The sequence below is a fragment of the Jatropha curcas genome, chromosome 4, assembly GCF_041381405.1.
Source record: "Jatropha curcas cultivar XTBG-Jc1 chromosome 4, XTBG_Jcur_1.0, whole genome shotgun sequence".
NCBI classification, from domain to species: Eukaryota; Viridiplantae; Streptophyta; class Magnoliopsida; order Malpighiales; family Euphorbiaceae; genus Jatropha; species Jatropha curcas.
Window position 1 is genome coordinate 22074116 of NC_143154.1, and position 16574 is coordinate 22090689.

At 34.8% G+C, this 16574-nt stretch overlaps 1 pseudogene; it reads right to left on the reverse strand.

Annotated features, from left to right (window-relative positions):
• Nucleotides 1-12842: 12842 nt before the first annotated feature.
• LOC149496980 (uncharacterized) lies at nucleotides 12843-14654 on the reverse strand (annotated as a pseudogene).
• Between the last annotated feature and the right edge of the window lie 1920 nt (nucleotides 14655-16574).

Below are 16574 nucleotides of genomic sequence, written 5' to 3' on the forward strand. Positions count from 1 at the left end.
GCTTTTTCTCAAGTATAATACTTGATCTTAGAAGATGTATTTTACTTTTTGATTAACTTTTAAAATAGTTGTTTATTGCTTTTCATATTAGGTGGATCAATTTTAGATTTTATGAATTTGTTTTTCAATAATTCGACAACTTTTATATTGTTGGTCAGTGATTTTAGGGTTCAACGCTTTGAACAGGCCATAGGAATAAATGCAACTGTTCATTACCGTCCTAAAATTTTCGGAGGAATTAGGATGGAGGATAATTCAAAGCTTCTTGCTACTTTAATCTAGAAAATAGTTTAATCTTTAAATCATCAATATATACTTCCATGTGGTTAAATGTGAATTATATAAAACTTATTGTTATGATAAAAAAATATATATGTCAATATAAGTTTGCCGCAAGGCGCAGGCATGTTTGCTTATTTTTATACTATATAACTATAAAATTTAGTGTCTATATACACTATAAAAAAATTGTTAAATTGCGACCGATAATATGAGAAATCGGTCCCTAAATGGAATTAGCGACCGATTTGCGACCAAAATTAATCGGTCGCAAAAGTGCTTGTCACAAATAATTTTACGACTGAATTACTTAGCGGTTGCAAATTAGCAACCGAATAATCGATCGCAAAATTATAAATATCGGTTGCTAATTCTCGTCGTGTTTTCCTTCTAAAAGCCTGTCGCAAATTGTGTCTGTCGCAATTATGGAAAACGGTTGCAAATCGATCTCAAATTTGGAAAGTGATTGGTTGGTGATCTGTTGCAAATTTAAATGTAACGGTTACAATTTTAGTTGCAGTTCAGTCGCTAGTTGGTCGCAAAATATAATTACAAAAAAATAATAATTTAATAATATTAAAAACCATAATTTTTTCCACCTTAAAAAATCGGCATATATATACATCACAATCACAAGCATCATCATCAAGATCACAAGAATGATAATAGTGAGCTAATCGACGAAATTACCAAGCGATTAGCCAAATTAGATGTGGATAAAAAACAGAAAGCTATTGCACCACTTACTATAGCAACAGAATCTGATAAAGAATCACCAGAAGAAGAAGAAAGTGCTAAAGATAAAGAGCACATCAATAATTTAGAACAAATGTTTCAAAAAGAAGCTTCTACCATTAATAAAATATCTTATCCAAAACCAAGAGGAATGGTAGAAATTAAACCTTACTATCCGAGGCCATTTCCTGTGAATATGCAATATGAAGCTGATACATTTAATTATGTTCAGTATGATGGCACCTCCATAGTTGAATGGAATATTGATGGACTATTTGAGTATCAGATAAAGAATGTCCTCCAATATATGACTATGTATGCTACAGCATGTGTCGTCAAAGGAAATTCAGATCAAAGCATTAGAAAAGCCATTGTAGCAGGCTTTGTAGGCCAACTTAAAGGTTGGTGGGCTTTTTCCCTAACGAAGGAAGGGAAAGAACAAATAGAAAATGCTATGAAATAAGAGTCAAGAATAGGCGAAAATAATCAACCAACTATTCTTCAAATTACTGACTCAGTGAATACTTTACTTCATACCATAGGATTACATTTTATTGGAGCTACTAGTATGCACCTAGATAGATCCCATGAACAATTAATCAATCTTAGGTGTCCAGATTTATCTCACTTTAGATGGTATAAAGATGTCTTTTTCACTGCTGTGTTTGCTAGAGAAGACAGTCAGCATGATTTTTGGAAAGAAAAATTTATTTCAGGTTTGCCTTCATTATTTGCTGAGAGGGTTCGAAATAGAATAAAGGGTAGACATGATGGAATTATTCCCTATCATCTCTATATGTATGGGGAATTAGCTTCTGAAGTAGTTACTGAAGGTATTACCTTATGCAATGAGTTAAAAATACATAGGCAAATGAAGAAGGAACGAATGACAGGGAAAAGAATATTAGGAGATTTTTGTGAACAGTTTGGATATCCATCCTTAGGTCATTCATCAAGAAAGAAAGATAAGCAAAAAAAAGGTCTAAATATGCTTATAGGAAGTACAGGAAAACTAATAAATATGAACAAGAACCCAAACAACCAAGAAAACATAAGCGCCCTAAAGAACGAAAGGGTAAAAAGAAAGCTACAATAGCCTGTTATAAGTGTGGTCGTATTGGCCATTATGCTAATAAGTGCAAAATGAAGCAACAAATACAGGCATTAACAATAGATGATGATCTAAAATATTCTTTAGCAAAACTATTCCTGTCCGAAACAGATTCGGAAAAAGAAGATATAGAATTAAATGTTTTAGATTATACATCTGAATCATCCGATCTAGAAGAAGTACATTCTTCTAAAGACCAGTCGGATTGCGATGGCAATTGTGATTATTATAAATCACTTTGTACGATGAACGGTTTATGTGTCCTTACTAAAAAGGATAATTTAATTCTAGATTTAATAGACAAGATACCTAACCCTGAAGAAAAAAGAGCTCAATTAGAAATGTATCTTGAAATGAATAATGAAAAGCCAAGCAGTTCAAAAGCGCCTCTTCAAAAGAAACTTGAAGAAAACCCAAGTCAATATGACATTCATGAAATTTTTGAAAGAATAAAAATTACAAAAACACAAAGAGAACCAACGCTTAAAGAATTAAAAGCTGAAATAAACCATCTCAAGCAAGAAATGAGTCAATTGAAAGAACGTGTCGTTTTACTAGAATTAGCCAATGAAGAATATGATCCTCAAGAACAAGAACAGGATCATTTAGAAATAAATAATTTACATTTTGTGAATCTAGTAGATAAAGTTATAACTCAAAAATGGCACACTAAAGTGACCATAGTTGTGCAGAAAGAATATATTTTTTATACCATTGCTTTAATTGATTCTAGTGCAGATTTGAATTGTATCAATGAAGGATTAGTTCCTTCTAGATACTTTACAAAGACCGTCGAAAAGTTAAATACGGCTGATGGTAGTAAATTAAAAGTCCAATACAAGCTTAAGAATACAGCTGTATGCAATAATGGGATTTGTTTTCAGATTCCATTTATTCTTGTGAAAGGATTGTCACATCCAGTTATACTAGGCAATCCATTCTTAGATATGTTGTATCTGATTACGAATATATCGGAACAAGGTATTACTATAGAAATAGAAGGTAAAGAACTTACCTTTCACTTTATTTCACAACCACGCATCAAGAATATAGATGTAATTAGACAGACGATTAAGTCTAAAGATAAATTTATCAATTCCTTAAAGAAAGAAGTTCTAATCAAAGGAATTCAAGAACAATTAAGTAATGAAAAGGTACAATTACAAGTAAAGGCAATACAACATGAAATAGAATCCACAATATGCTCAGAAAAGCCCAACGGCATTTTGGGCCAGAAAAAGACATGTTGTTTCTCTACCCTATGAACCTGATTTCAATGAAAAAATGATACCAACAAAAGCTTGGCTCATTGCTATGGGGCCTAGGCATTTAGAAATATGCAAAAAAGAAATTGCGGAATTAAAAGCTAAAGGTCTAATTCGTAAAAGCCATAGCCCTTGGAGCTGTGCTGCTTTTTACGTTGAAAATAATGCAGAATTAGAAAGAGGAGTCCCTAGGTTAGTCATTAATTATAAGCCTTTAAATAAGGCTTTACGATGGATTAGATATCCTCTTCCTAATAAAAGAGACCTATTAAATAGACTTTATGAAGCCAACATTTTTTCCAAATTTGATATGAAATTTGGTTATTGGCAGATACAAATAGCTGAGGAAGATAGATATAAAACGACCTTTACCGTTCCATTTGGCCACTACGAATGGAATGTGATGCCATTTGGGCTAAAAAATGCCCCTTCAGAATTTCAGAAGATCATGAATGACATCTTCACACCCTATACAACCTTTTCCATTATTTATATAGATGATGTTTTAATTTTTTTCTAAGTCCATAGATCAACATCTGAAGCTTCTCAGAATTTTTATGAAAATAGTCAAAGTTAATGGACTCGTAGTATCCGCCAAGAAAATAAAACTTTTCCAAACAAGAATTAGATTTCTTTGACACATGATAGAAAATAATACAATCCTCCCTATAGACAGAGCAATTGAGTTTGCAAATAAATTTCCTGATGTGATTACTGATAAAACTCAATTACAACGATTCTTAGGAAGTTTGAATTATGTCTCTGAATTTTATAAAGAATTAGCTCAAGATGCAAAGCCATTATTTGAACGATTAAAAAAGAATCCGCCAGCATGGAGTCATGAACATACTCTAGCTGTTAAACGAATAAAAGCGCGTGTCAAAACTTTACCGTGCTTAGCAATTCCTCATCCAGAAGCCTTTAAAATAGTCGAAACCGATGCTTCTGATAAAGGTTATGGAGGAATTCTTAAACAAAGAATAAATAATAAAGAAACACTAGTACGCTTTACTAGTGGTATATGGACAGGACCTCGAGTTAATTATTCTACTGTCAAAAAAGAAATCTTGTCCATAGTTCTTTGTGTTTAGAAATTCAAATCTGATCTACTCAATCAAAAGTTTTTGATTAGAGTAGATTGTAAAAGCGCAAAAGAAATTTTACTGAAAGATGTAAAAAATATTGCCTCCAAGCAAATCTTTGCTCGATGGCAAGCAATTTTATCAGTATTTGATTTTGATATTGAATTTATCAAAGGAGAAAATAATTCTCTCCCAGATTTTCTAACACGAGAATTTCTTACAGGAACATTACCAAAAGATGAGCTCCAAAAGAAGAATTGAAGCTTCTTCATCCTTGTCTCAAAATCCAGATAAACCAAGAGCTGATGCTTATGAAAACAGCGTCCTAGGAACTCATGAAGATGGTCTTCCATTAATAACACCGAATCATATTTTTCTTGCGCCAATTACTCAAGAACAAAGTAATATGGCGCCTCATGAACTTACTAAAATTTATACGAAAAATCACTTTACTCATCCCTACTTGCCTAAAGATTATCTCTTTTATCAAGCAATTCTAAAAGCCACTGGCCCTATTATCTTGTCTCCCGTTGTTCGGGGAGAAGGAGAGTTGGCATACAGTAAGTTTATCATTAAGCGAGTATTCGCTCAAGAGGATTGGGGAACCGATCTATTTCAAACGAAAGAACTGCACCAATGTCGTCCCAGGTATTTTAATTATTTTGACTACATGGATGCATGGTTTGGTGCCCTTTGCTATGACAATCACCAACGAAAATTCAGTTGGTTTATAGCCTTTAATTTGGCTAAAGAAGAATGGGATTTTTCCATTTGGTTCTAAGAATGGTTTTACAATTGGGGCCTCTTTCCAATTGTAATGCCTCATAGAATTAGAACCATTTAATAAACAATTCTGTGAGCTAAATCGAACTCTTAAAAATCCTAGGCTTGCTTTTACAGCAGCCTACAAAATTCCATGGATTATTAAATGGGACTATCAAATTGTGGTAAAAAGACAATTAAAATGGAAAGAATCTAAAGTTGAAGTTCCATGGTTAGCTCGCCGAGTGCTCTTGCGATGGTGGGATAAATGCAATTTTTTCAATCCACCATCAATTTATGCTGCCAAAGGATTGCTAGATTTTGCCAAAAAATACAGTCCTATGAAGAATCAGTCCTCTGAAGTAACATCTCCATTAAACTTATCTCAATTACTCAAAGAAATGTTTCATAACATTCCTAAAGAAGAGATAAAGAAACAATTATTCCAGGCACTAGATGTTGAGATACCATCAACCAATAAAGGTAAAGAAAAAGCCGAATCATCTAAATCAAGGCACGAGCGCCTTCAAGAAGATAATGATTCTTCTAACAGTGATAAGATTATGAATGATATGTTTGTGGACAGCCAAGACCCCTATGACGTGTAATCCTTGCCAACTGGCATGAGCGAAAAGAAAGTATCCGCATCCTGTTTGCTTTTGCTAAAGAAATAGCATATCTTATCTTATCGCACTAAAGAGATTCTAGTGCACCTTATCTTTTGAAAAGCACTTATGCTTGTCTTCATTCTGACGCACGCCATGACGTCAGATAAGTACTTTTATTTTGTATATATAGATGTATGTGTTTTAGTTGTGAGCATCAAAAAATTTTAAGAGTTTTAGTTTTCTCTCAAGCTGGAGAGCTTAGAGTTTATATATGAAGCTATAAGTAAGCTTCAAGAACAAGTGTGTGAGATCGACGAGCAACTAGGACAGCTCGGTTTGGCTTGTAATAACCTCAAATTTGCTGTAAGTTTGTTTTCCTTATATTAAGTTTGTAATGTGTTATATTGTTTCTGCTATAAATAATTTATGTTTGATTGATTTTACGAATAGAAATCATATTAGATTTTTTCGACAAAAGGTAGTAGAGACTGGTCATGATATCTTTGAAGAACATATAGAGACTCATAATGAATATTGTAACTGTGCTGAATCTGAACGAACATTAGCTCTGTTTAATGTTATTATCCGCTTCTTAGATAATCTGCTTGCTCAATAATAAAAAATAAAAATATATATAATCCACCTGGGCCGATCTGGTATCAGAGCCAAAGTTGCAAAAATATTAAAACATAGCTGAAGTGAAACCCCAAGTCGCGTATTCGTGAGTGCCGTGTAAGCTGTGGATAGGCGTTAAGGCCAAGGAGTAAAACGTTGACAGTGATCTGAAGCTATGAATCAATTATTTAGTAATTTGTCTCGAAGTGCTAGTTCTAGCTCTATGGACAGACACCTACGAAAACATAAAAATAAGGAAGTTATATTAGCAGAAAATTTAGATGCTAGTTTAAGTAATTGGAAATTACCTACAGTTTCTTCTAATATGATATATAAATCTAATACTAATTTCCTTTTTAAATCTGATTATATTATGAAAACTGTTGAACAAGCTGTTCCAATTCATGAAGGATCTCAATCTTTTTCTTTGTTTTGTCAAGAATTAATCACAAAACATCAAGAAAAATATAATTTTTTGCATATAGGTATGGTCCAAGTAGCGTTGAAACCTGCTATTAGATTAGGACTCAATACTGCTGCAATTGTTTGCCTAAGAGATAAAAGACATAATAAATTTCATGATTCTTTATTAGGAGTAGTGGAGTCATCACTATGTGATGGACCCATCTACTTTTCGTGTTATCCTAACTTTACTCTGTCTCTTAGTAATCTTCATTTAATGAAAGCCTTATCTCTTGATATTCAAAGTTCTGGTTATGACATGTTACCAGGATTTGAAAATATTTTTCTCATTTATCGAATTCATTACAAGGCTATGAATACTGTCTTGCCTAATTTACGCGAAGAAACTACTAAATTAATAATGCCTAAAGGACTTACAACTTTATTCGTTACAAATTTATCCAAAAGCAATTTAGTAGTACCTAAAGCCATTCAATGGGATCAGGTCAAATTACCTGATAATTGGCTGTTAGAGGATGTAATTCAACCTCAAAAACCTGAATCTCATGAACTAGATTCAGTAGAAGAATTACCTGAAGGGTCAGTAGCCTTACGGTTCTCCAGAAATAGAACTGTTAAATTAGGCCCAAGAAAATCATTCTCTGGTCTCCCAAGCCCAATCGAACCTTATCCACTACCACCAAGAACATCTACGTCTGCTGAGCCGCTTAGTCGGGTCAATTCAATTAGTGGGCTCAACCGAACTGATGAAAACATAGTTCAACCCACTTATGAAATTAAAAGCCCAACACCATCTGATATGGGCTATGAAAGAGAAAGTGTGAAATCCCAACCATTCAAAATTATGGTTCTAGATCAAGACCTTACACCGTTTGATAAATGGTTTCGCATAAATTTCAGTGAACCAGAACATTAAACAGAGCTAATGTTCGTTCAGATTCAGCACAGTTACAATATTCATTACGAGTCTCTACTAACTTTTGTCGAAAAAATCTAATATGATTTCTATTCTTAAAATCAATCAAACATAAATTATTTATAGCAGAAACAATATAAGACATTACAAACTTAATATAAGGAAAAAAAAACTTACAGCAAATTCGAGGTTATTACAAGCCAAACCGAGCTGTCCTAGTTGCTCGTCGATCTCACACACTTGTTTTTGAAGCTTACTTATAGCTTCATATATAAACTCTAAGCTCTCCAGTTTGAGAGAAAACTAAAACTCTTAAAATTTTTTGATGCTCACAATTAAAACACACACATCTATATATACAGAATAAAAGTACCTATCTAATGTCATGGCGTGCGTCAGAATGAAGATAAGCATAAGTGCTTTTCAGAAGATAAGGCGCACTAGAATCTCTTTAGTGCGATAAGATAAGATATGCTATTTCTTTAGCAAAAGCAAACAGGATGCAAATACTTTCTTTTCGCTCATGCCAGTTGGCAAGGATTACACGTCATAGGGGTCTTGGCTGTCCACAAACATATCATTCATAATCTTATCACTGTCAGAAGAATCATTATCTTCTTGAAGGCGCTCGTGCCTTGATTTAGATGATTCAGCTTTTTCTTTACCTTTACTTGTTGATGGTATCTCAACATCTAGTGCCTGGAATAATTGTTTCTTTATCTCTTCTTTAGGAATGTTATGAAACATTTCTTTGAGTAATTGAAATAAGTTTAATGGAGATGTTACTTCAGAGGACTGATTCTTCATAGGACTGTGTTTTTTGGCAAAATCTAGCAGTCCTTTGGCAGCATAAATTGATGGTGGATTGAAAAAATTACATTTATCCCACCATCGCAAGAGCACTCGGCGAGCTAACCATGGAACTTCAACTTTAGATTCTTCCCATTTTAATTGTCTTTTTACCACAATTTGATAGTCCCATTTAATAATCCATGGAATTTTATAGGCTGCTGTAAAAGTAAGCCTAGGATTTTTAAGAGTTCGATTTAGCTCACAGAATTGTTCATAAATGGTTCTAATTCTATGAGGCATTACAATTGGAAAGATGCCCCAATTGTAAAACCATTCTTGGAACCAAAGGGAAAAATCCCATTCTTCTTTAGCCAAATTAAAGGCTATGAACCAACTGAATTTTCGTTGGCGATTATCATAGCAAAGGGCACCAGACCATGCATCCATGTAGTCAAAATAATTAAAATACATGGGACGGCATTGGTGTACTTCTTTCGTTTGAAATAGATCGGTTCCCCAATCCTCTTGAGCGAATACTCGCTTAATGATAAACTTACTGTATGCCCACTCTCCTTCTTCCCGAACAACGGGAGAGAAGATAACATAGCCAGTGGCTTCTAGAATTGCCTGATAAAAGAGATAATCTTTAGGCAAGTAGGGATGAGTAAACTGATTTTTCGTAAATAAGTACTTACTACCCTGCTACCAAACTGAGCTGGTTATGGCTCTGATGAAGCTGCAAAAAAAAGTGACAAATGCTATTAATATAAATAAATAATTAATATATAATTGTGTGAATACTCAAATTTTGAGGCTTCTCATGTTGTTGGTGGCATGTGAAACTCTTTAAATGGAGGAAAACACGCTGCTACAGTGCCATGCCAATTAGTTTGATTTTGCTACAGTAACTTTGACTTTGCTGCAGCAACTGTGCAAACAGTCCGGCCGGACCGGAGGTCATTTTGGACATTTACTGGAAATATGTCAATATGGTACTTGAAACGTCCGGAATTTCACGAGGATCGCAGAACCGGTCCCGGAATGATTTTTGGAGGTCGGAAACTCCCAAAAAAGCTCCCGGAGCGAGACATGGTGGCCACCACAAGCTACGGCGGCGCCGGCCGCCGGACACGGCGGCTCCTGCCGCCCAGCATGGGCGGCACCTGCCGCCCCACCGCCTGGGCGGCAGCAGCCGCCCAGCATGGGCGGCACCTGCCGCCCCACCGATTGGGCGGCACCTGCCGCCCAGCATGGGCGGCACCTGCCGCCCCACCGACTGGGCGGCACCTGCCGCCCAGCCTCTTGGGCGGCAGCTGCCGCCGAGCCAGGGGGCACCTGCCGCCCTGGACCCGAAAATGGCCTATAAATAAGCCATTTTCAGCCATTTTCTGGTACCCCTGTCTGTGTTGACGGACGAATCCTTCTCCCTCTCACGCTCCTTGCGTTTTCTTTACCGCTTTTTGCATTTAATTTAATTTTTATTGCATTTTTATTGTGATATTTGGACATTAAAATTAAACAAATTAAAATTAATTAATATTTCCTAAGCGAGGAGCTTAATCGGGAGTTAAGAAGTGGTCGTCGATTAAATCAGGTATGTAAACAAAACTCTGCCTATTTAATTTTAGCACTTCATGCATATTTCTCTTCTACTCTTAATAATTCTACAATTGCATAAATGCATTCACGTCATTATTTTTGGTAAATAAACTGCCTTAATTAATTTGATTAAGCTTAAATGCCCGGTTAATCAATAATCGTGGTATTAAAGTTTAAATCCGACAATATTGGCTAAAAGAGCCTAGTTAATTAATAACTACGGTTCAATTGCCTTATTTCGAACAAATCCGGCTTAAGTCCAATTAATCAATAATTGTGGCTAAAAGCCTTAATCAATCACGTTTCGACAATAAATTGTGATTAAGCTCGAACGCCCGATTAATTGATAATCGTGGCATTAAAGCCTAAATCGCACATTTTGGCAAACTAATTGCCTAAAACAACACCTTTTGGCCAAAGGCCTAAAATCAATCATTTTTAGCGACAAATCGCTTAAAATCAATCTTTTGGCAAAATGCCTTTAAAATCAACCATTTTCGGCTCAAAGCCGTAAAATCGACATTTTTGGCAAAATGCCTTAAAATGAACCAATTTTCAGCCAAAGGCCTTAAAATCAATCTTTTAAGCGACAAATCGTTTAAATGAACCATTTTGGCACAAATGCCTCAAAATTAACATTTTTGGCAACATGCCTAAAAATCAATCAATCTTTGGCGAGATGCCTAAACAAAATGCACAAAGCATACACACACTCATGCACAAAGCATACACACTCATGCACAAAGCATACACAAAATCATGCACAAAGCATACACACAAAATGCACAAAGCATACACACTCATGCATAAAGCATACCCATTCAAAGCCCTTCAAAGAAGGCCTATCGAACTACGTTGACTTTGATCTTCCATTCAAACGGAAGTACGTAGGCACGTTCGGGATTTCACCCCGGGTGGCAAGTCAAAATCACTCAAACATTTCATTAATCCATCATTCACCTTGCAAAACATTCATTCATCGATTAGTTTATCAGCATGACATAGTCTCGGGATCCATCTCGGGTTCGTAGATTGTGCCTTAATCATTGGGATAATTAATCTAGTAACTAGGTTAATTAAAAAATGGAGTCATTTAGGGTTTTTTCCTAGTTTACCCTTAAATAATTAAACAAGGTGGCGACTTACACACATCACGTGTATTTCTTCTCATTCATCATATGCATCACATGCTTATGACATTTGGGGGAAGGGGTTCACAAATTGAAATGACAGTAAATGACATTTATGATTACCTGGTGCAGTAGGTGACTGTGAAGCCGATGAAGACTCTACTGGTCCAGGAGGTGGGGTAGAAGAGGAAGGAACAAAAGGAAGTGATGGCGGCATGGGAGGCTAAGCAGAGGATGAAGCCCCAGATGTACCTGAAGAAGAAGGAGGAGGGATAGTCCCTCCTCATCCGCGTGTACTGCGTGCTCGGCCATGACCTCCAGTGGACCACTACTAGACGCGTCTGAATCAACCGCCCTGCCTCTAGCCATCTGTGCTACAGATAACAGAACCTACATATGTATGTATATAATTATATGAATTGTAGAACATGTGGTAAATATGTATAAAGAAAGTGAATAACATTAAAATTCTTCATTAATAATATTATATATACATCTATTAGTTTATTATCCATAATATATAATGCATTAAGTATTTCCGTCTTCATCATCATCTGCTTCCTATTCTTCTTCTTCTTCCTCTTTTTGATCTTCGTCTTCTGAGTTACCCATGATGATTTGATCTTCTTCCTCTTCATCATCTGATGCTCCTATTTCAACATAAGTTCTGCTTTCATCATCCAGTCTATTCGTTAAATCTTCAACAACTTGCATCGATTGCGTATCAACCGCAACTTCTTAAAATGGCTCAGATATTACGAGTAAAGTAGATTGTTTGGTTTCAAAAGCATGAACAACTATTATAGGCTTGATTTTACTTACTGTCATCCAATCACATTGATCTCATTTCAATGATAGATATGGGACATAGTACACCTGTGCAGCTTTCATCGCCGACATAAAAGGTTCGTACTTCATATATCTTCTTCTTTGAAACATATCCATAAGATTATACTTAGGATGAACCCTCATGCCAACGTTTGGCGTAGGATTAAACCATTCACATTTGAATAAGATTGTACACTTGATTGGTAGGGATGGATATTCTAACCTTAACCAATTTGCCATAAAAATCATTTGACTCGTCACTGTAGTTTGATCCCTTTATGCAAACACCATTGTTCATTGTCTTTCTGCTTGCCCCATAACCCTCATGTGAAATTTATAACCATTTACAAAGTAGCCAGAGTAGGCATTAACAACTAGTAGAGGTCTCCTTGCTAGATCAGTAATGAATCTATTATCAATATCGCTTCCCGAGCTTCGAGCCTATGGGAAATAGTAATGACACGAGTGAAATCTAAGAATGTACACATATATGTTGTGTAACTAGAAAGTTACTTACATAACACTTGAACCATTCTGCAAATTCAGAGTCCAGTTTTGCATCAACTGCAGTATCACTCAAATTGGGATTTTGCAACCGTAAAAGCTTGATATATTTCCTGTTTATGAGCGAACAAAATTATCATAAATATGATTTAACTAAGCTGTATTAAGTTTAGACTCTTTACAAGATTTATACTTACTGTACAAATGGTGTAATCTCTTTGCAATTCAACAAAATATAGGTTTGAGCTACTTGTATCTCTGCATCAGTTAATCGTCTTTTTTATTTATTTATTTACCAATTGTACGCCTAGGATAGGTGAAAATTGTTAAATTTCCTTGTAACTCAAATTCTATCAATCTCCTCTGTCATCATTACGCGGCACTCTCCAATGCTTGGTGTAAACATATGGTTTGAAGTAGTGTGAACAGAAGGTGGAAGCTTCTTCCACCAAATATGCATTGCAAATTGATCCCTCAACCTTTGCCTTATTGCACACATTCTTTTTAATTTTCTGCAGGTGTTTGTAATTGTACAAAGACAATATGTAAATATGAGTTGAAGTAACATTGTAATGATTAGAATGAGATGTTAGTAATTCACCTCTCAAATGGATACATCCATCTATATTGTACCGGTCCTGCTATATGACATTCATAGGGCAAATGAATCGGCAGATAATCCATTGAATCAAAGAAGTCGGGTGGAAAAATTCGCTCCAATTTGCGTATCACTATTGGGATTTCTCGCGCTAATTGGTCCATATCATCGCATTGTATAACAATCATCGTCAATTCCCTGAAAAAGAGACTCAATTCTGTCATTGCCTCCCAAATTTTCCCTGGCAACAATTTCTGAAATGCTACAGGAATCAATCTTTGCATGAAAATATGACAATCATGGCTTTTCATGCCAAACAATCTGTATTTTCTCATGTCGACACATCTACCCATATTTGAACAGTATCCTTCTGGAAACCTTAATGATCGGACCCATTTGCATAATACTTATCTTTGGGGTTTATCTAAAGAATAACATGCCTTTGGAAACTTTCCAGTAAGTATAGATTGCTCAAGTTTTGGTCGATGATAAATTTCCTTCATGTCTGCTCTTGCTTTTGCATTATCCTTGGATTTCCCCTCAATGTTCATGACAGTGTTGAACAGATTTTCAAACACATTTTTTTTTCTATGTGCATCACATCAAGGTTATGACGGATAAGAAGTGAACTCCAGTATGGCAAATCCTAGAAGATGCTTCCTTTTTCCATCCGCTATTCCTGCCAATTCTACCATTTACCTCTTCTGCACCTAACTTTGTAACTCTCATAAGCCCCAGATCTTCAATTTCTTATAATATTTCAGCTCCAGACTTCATAGGTGGAGGGGGATCAGAAATAGTCTTGTTTTTTCTAAAGCATTGTCGATTTCTCCTCCAAGGGTGAGATTCTGCGATTCTGCGATGACAATCAAACCAAAATTGTTTACCTCCATTTTTTAGTATAAATGCATTAGTGTTTTCCATGCAATGAAGACAAGCCAATTTGTCTGTCGTACTCTACCCAGATAACATTTCAAATGCTGAAAAATCACTGATGGTCCAAAGCAAAGAAGCTCGCATTATGAAATTCTGATTGGCTGAAATATCAAACGTTTCAACCCCATACTCCCATAAACAATTAAGTTCGACAATCAAAGGTTGTAGAAACACATCAATTTTGTATTTCGGATTATCAGGGCCAGGTACAATTACACACAAAAACATGTATTCATCTTTCATACACATTGAGGGTGGTAGATTTTATGGTGTGACAATGACAGGCCATGATGAATATTGTTGTCCTGATTGGCCAAACGGCTGAAACCCATCAGTACAAAGCCCCAATCTCACATTTCTCATATTAGCAGCAAATAGAGGATGATTGTTATTAAACTGTTTCCAGGCTTCAGAGTTTGACGGATGAGTCATTATACCTTCCTCGCATTCATGCAAAGCATGCCATTTCATGTGTTCGGCTGTCGCATTAGATGCATATAACCTTTGCAGGCGAGGAACAAAAGGGAAATAATACATCTCCTTGAAAGCCTTTTCTCTTTGAACTCTACCAGTACCTTGACCCCGCCATTAATATCTTGAAAGATTACAAAACTTGCATTCTCTTAATTTGGAGTCAACACCCCAGTATATCATACAATTATTTTGATAACAATCAATCTTTTCCACGGGTAGTCATAATCCTCGAACTAAATTTTTTGGCCGGTAAAAATTATCCACCATCGAATGGCCTTTAGGTAACATTTCTTTTGATAACTACACAAAATCATCGTAACACCTATCTAAAAAATGGTGCTCCGCTTTCATGTGTAGTAATCGTGCCACTACAGATAGAATTGAATGATTTTTGCATCCAGGCCACAGTTCACTGTTAGTTGCACTTAGCATGTCAAACAATTCCTCCATATTATCCCAATGAAATTCTACTCTACCCGCATCGATTGTCATATCATTGCATCGATTACCATACTGAAATTGATAAAGTTGACCTTCTGAACTTACAGAAATAGAGTGACTTGACCCACTGGAAACTCGAGGTTCACCATGATGTATCCATTCGTAATAATTTTCCACAAACCCATTTTTGCATAAATGAAGTTTAATTGAATCGATATCTAAGAAAGCTCTATTTTGACACTTCTTGTGATTACATGGACACCTCAACTTATTACCATCCATACAATTGGGATTACCAACTGCAAACTGTATAAACGATTCCAATCCTTGTAAGAATTCTTGTTTTAATATCCCATTGACCTCGTACCTCCAGTACATCCAATCTCGATTAGTCTGCATTTTTTTTACCTAACAATCTGTTTATAAAGGGCAAATTATATGTAATTGCATTGGTCCTAAATCATCCTTAAAACATGCCAATATTAATGTTTAATTTACATTTCTAACTTGCTAAGGTTCTTTCTATAATAAGGGTAACTATATATATGTAAACTCACTAAGGTTATTATTTCTAACGAAGGTTAACTATATATGTGTGTGTGTATATATGTGTGTGTGTGTGTGTGTGTGTGTGTATACTTGCTATAATATCAGTAAGTGTACGATTCCTCATATTTAGTTTTTAAAAAAATTTCGGTAGCACTTCGGCATAAAATAATCAAATATCAAGTCAAAACACACTAATATAAACACTTCTATTTCATACCAACATTTTCCAAAGTCAAAATGGCTACTACTAAGTCTTCAACTCAAATGCATCATTCATGTGATTTCCAATCAAATGAAAACACAAATCAAGATAAACTAATTTCAAAAAAAATTAATTTCAATACATAATATAGAAGTTGGTTTTTTAAATTTGATTAGTATAAATTTTGATTACTATTAAATCACCCTCATTAATTCTTTTTCGTTACAAATTACAATTATTCAACTAAATCGTAATTAATGTCAAACTTTAGAGAACAAATTTATCTATTACAATTTGATAGGATTAGTAACTACGGTAATAACAACAATAATAACAAAGAAAAAAAACAAAAACAACATTTGGTTAATAACAAAAAAAAAAAAAAAAACAAACAAAAACGAAATTGCAACAAAAAAAATGAAATTCATTTCGTTATTATAACTACAATAATAATAATAATAATAATAATAATAATAATAATAATAATAATAATAACGACAATAATAACTACAATAATAATGCTCTTCTTTTTTAGCATTCTCTTTTTTTTATCGTTTTAGAAATTTTCTAAGTTTTGAATGCACTTTCGTTATATTTTTTACTTTTTTTTTATAAATTTTCTTTATAAAATTTGAAATTTTATTTGTATAGTTATCTATAACGAAACAACATTTTAAATTACAATTTTTAAAATTTCAAATGCGGAAATTATCCTATCTCGATGA